Raw genomic sequence first — 4,030 nt, forward strand, 5'->3', positions numbered from 1 at the left:
AACTTCCCGATTCTTAGACCATTGCTACCTTCCCCAATGTCGGTTCTAGAACCAACACTTCTTCTTTGAGGCCTTTTATCACCTCGTCCTCTTGAGCAAGCAAAATGGGTGGCACTCTGAATCTGCCTCTCTGTATCTTTTGAGACCTGGTTGACACTTGTTCTACCTCCTCTAACCTGGCATCAACTTCATGTACTTTGATCACATGCATGTCAACAAGAGGAGCTTTTATCTCGTGATGTTTACCCATCTGTTTGGACCTGGGTCCACTGGCTGCTGTGATTGTAGACTGTAGCGATCCTGCCTCCATCATCTTCTTCATTTTTTGACTCTTTGCTCTGGCGACTTTGACAGCTTCATCAAAGGTCCTTGGATCTTTGTAATCCACTCTTTCACGAACATAGGGATGCAAGGAAAATAGAAACCTTTCCAACTTAAAGTATCCCACACAGGTTGCTTGGGTAGCTGCCGCAAAATCCCCCCAATAAGATTCAAATCTATCAACAAAGGTATTGAAATTTTCACTTACGTCCTGCTGCAAACCTTTGATCTTTGCATCTGCTTTTAAGCCGACACCACCTTTCGATACCTTTGTAGAAATTTCTCTTGAGATCCGATCCAATCCTGCTTGTGTGCGTCTTCTAAACCATCGAACCAAGCTTTTGTTTTACCTCGTAGCACCAAAGATAGAGTCTGGAGCTTTGCTTCATCACCTGGCATCCGCGGTACTGTCATCATAAATAGCTCAAAATCGACAATCCAATCGTCTGCATCTTCATCTCCTTTGAACACCGGACCAAATTCTTGCTTCATCTTGATTCACGAACACTTTGTTAAGAAGCAATCAGTGGGTCCTCACTAGGGGCACCACAAGATGGAAATGGGGAAATTAATGAGAAAACCACTAGCACACAATCTGAATGCCTCTCTATAGCCCAGTGATTTCACAGCACCCCTATCCCCTAGTAAACACACATCTTGATACACAATCTGGAAATAACTATTGCCTCTGCCCGATCTCGACCAACCCCAATTACACACACTCTATCACAAAGCACAACATGATGGCTACTGCTTCTAACCCCTCATAGCAACATATAACCACATATAGCTGATCACAGATATGTTAACATGTACAGATGCTTTCATGATCATTGGCATACATGAGGTTACTTACAAGTTTACACCCTTATGACACACACTACATCCACATAGAGAGAACCCCTAGCTCCACATCCCTCCGAAGGACAATATACCCGCTAACATTAGGTAAGTGAGCATGAGAGAAAATACGATATATATTGATCACTCAAATAACGAGTATATGGAGACTCAAGATGTTTCAATTAGCAAAACACGTACAATGATGGATCCCTCTTAGAACGCTCCCTCCTCAGGGCCGCTGTTATCATGCAATGGTCGACCCTCTATGCAATATGGCATCACCATTAAACTGTTGCGCTCCTGACCTCCCCTTCTCTACTGTAATATGGCACCCAAGTCTGCAAACCTTATCTTCACATGCTGATCTTGCACCTTCTTGTAGTTCATGGCGCAACTCTCTCATGCTTTATACAAGCGCTTTACAACAGGTTATGGTTGGCTACCTACCCCACCTCATGCCAGCACCCTTCCTCCCTCGATATCCGCCTCTGACTCCCCTTAACTCCTGTAGTATGGCATCCCTTTTAGTGAGCTGCACCTTTCGGCCCTACCTCTGTCATTGGCGGCCCTCCACTCGCCCTGCAGTTTCATTTGCAGCCCTCCAAGACCTTGCAACTGGCGGCTCTGCACAGTTTGAGTGCGCAACAATCAAGCCCCTCGATGATTATCTTTGAGCCTCCCTCTCTTTGACCACTAGCGATATCGCTAGCAGTCACCTCCTCTGCAACAAATGGCCGAGCTCCACCACCTCCTACCGTCTCGTGAACCCACCCAACTGGCCGCCTTTTTCTTGGTCACCTCCTCCCGTTTTGGCAACCACCCAAATGGAGCCCTTCTCTCGCATGTCTGGCACATGGCAGCCTCTTCCATGCTTGGCCTTCTTCTACCTGCAGTGGTGCCACCCCTCATGCAACTCCTTATTTGAAGTTATTAAAGCTTTAAAAAGCTTTGGGTTTGGCCCCCTTGCATACGCCAAAAACTGCCGATGCAATAAAACTCCATAAAAATTACCTCTTTAGTGTGGATAGACAAGTGTCGGCAACCTTCAACCCGCATCCCATTGGATTGCTACTAATCATTAGCCTTCATGCATCCGGAGAGCTTTGAAATCACCAAAAAGTACACTTCGAGCACTCCTAAACTTCCCCGACCAGTAGTGCTAAAATTTTTCCTTGACCTTTCTGAAACCCACATTTAGCATACATACCCTGGAAAGTAGAGCGTCCTGCAGACATCTCGATCAAAATCCCATATCATAAACTTTGATAGCACCTGCATCTAGCACCCCTTGTCCCGCTCACAACCTTCTGATATAAGCATTTTCTCCTCTCGTTTGTGATAGCAAAAAACACTTGCAGTCTCTGTTGGCGAGTGCTCCATCCCTACGTACCTGTCTCCTAGATGCATCAAATACTTGCTCAATGTCCCTTCCACTTGCCTGCAAACTACCATGCATGGGCTTCTAGCACTTCCATAGGCCGACACAGATTGGGTGCACCATCATTGCCCACCCCCTCGTTGAGCATTCATTCTCAACCATAGTATTATTTAGGTAAAAGAAGACGGCATATGATAGAATGATATAAAATAGGTACATAAACTATATAAGAAAAAGATGATATAGTGGCTATATAGATAGGATAGAGATAGAGAGAAAACGGATGCTGCATCATTGTCCAAGATCAAATGGAAAGATCAAGCTTCCCCAAGCATGGTGTAATCTCCACCTGGATCAAATAGATGGTATTGGCCATAACCATCTACGTGTAAAGCCTTCATATTGAAGCCTTTGTTTACACGTGCAATCCCAAAAACGGGCCACCTCGATAGTTCTTTATAGCATGGATGTATAGCATCTTGTATCCATGAGTCTTCATGCCCACTATAAACATACTTTCCATCACTTGAAGCACCGGTACCATATGCAGCTATCATGTCATCTATTACAGAACCCTCCATAGTATAGTCCACTTCAAAAAAACCTCACAACTGATACAAAGATACATGTAAAGAAACCTCCAATTACACATGTATCCATAGCATCACATAAAGTAGCAAAATCCTGCAATTTGTCTTCACCTGCTGCATAGCCAAGCAAACATGTTTGCCTTGCATACCTACATCCAAATCTTCTATAATAGGCTCTAAAACCAACTCCTCGTACCCTAGAGTATGACCTGCTCGAGATTCAACTTGTTCTTCAAATATCTCATCACCTGCAAGGTTGGTGGCACCTTCCTCTTTGCATGGAGCCTCACTCTTATAAGCTGCACCTATATCTATTTCCATAGAGTCATCTGCCGGAGCTATCTCTCCACGGCTACACACAAACTCCAAAACTTCATCGTGCACCTCAACATGCTTATCAAGGCAAGGTTGCCCCACCCCCTGCATACACAAATCAACTTGATATACCTCTGCTTTTGCTTCTAGCTTCGGCAAGTCATCCTCAAAAACCTGCTCTTCAATCAAATCGAATGCACAATCAAACCACATTTCTTCTAGCAAGGACTCACCACCACAAGACACAAGGGAAGGTTCATCGGCTGGTACACAAAGCATCTTCGCACTTGCAAGATGCTTCTCTTCGACCTTCAGCGGATTGGCACTACAAGAGGCTATTCATATTAGCGACGCTCACACAGCGACGCTCAAAAAAAAAATCCCGGCGTCGCTATGAGCGTCGCAAATTTACTTGTAAATTTGAGACGCTCATAGCGACGCCGGCTGGGCTAAAATAAATAACAAAGAGCGCCCAAAAACTCAGATCTCAGATCTGAGTTTTTCGGCGCCCTCAAGCAAGGAGCAGGAAACGCTCTCCCTCTCTCCTTCTCTCTCTCTCTCTCTCTCTCTCTTTCTTCTCCAC

At 44.9% G+C, this 4,030-nt stretch overlaps 1 pseudogene; it reads right to left on the minus strand.

Annotated features, from left to right (window-relative positions):
- Positions 1–2,859: 2,859 nt before the first annotated feature.
- LOC147439342 (uncharacterized) lies at positions 2,860–3,558 on the minus strand (annotated as a pseudogene).
- Between the last annotated feature and the right edge of the window lie 472 nt (positions 3,559–4,030).

Source organism: Adiantum capillus-veneris, chromosome 16 (assembly GCF_014529385.1).
Source record: "Adiantum capillus-veneris isolate H3 chromosome 16, ASM1452938v2, whole genome shotgun sequence".
Classification (NCBI taxonomy): Eukaryota; Viridiplantae; Streptophyta; class Polypodiopsida; order Polypodiales; family Pteridaceae; genus Adiantum; species Adiantum capillus-veneris.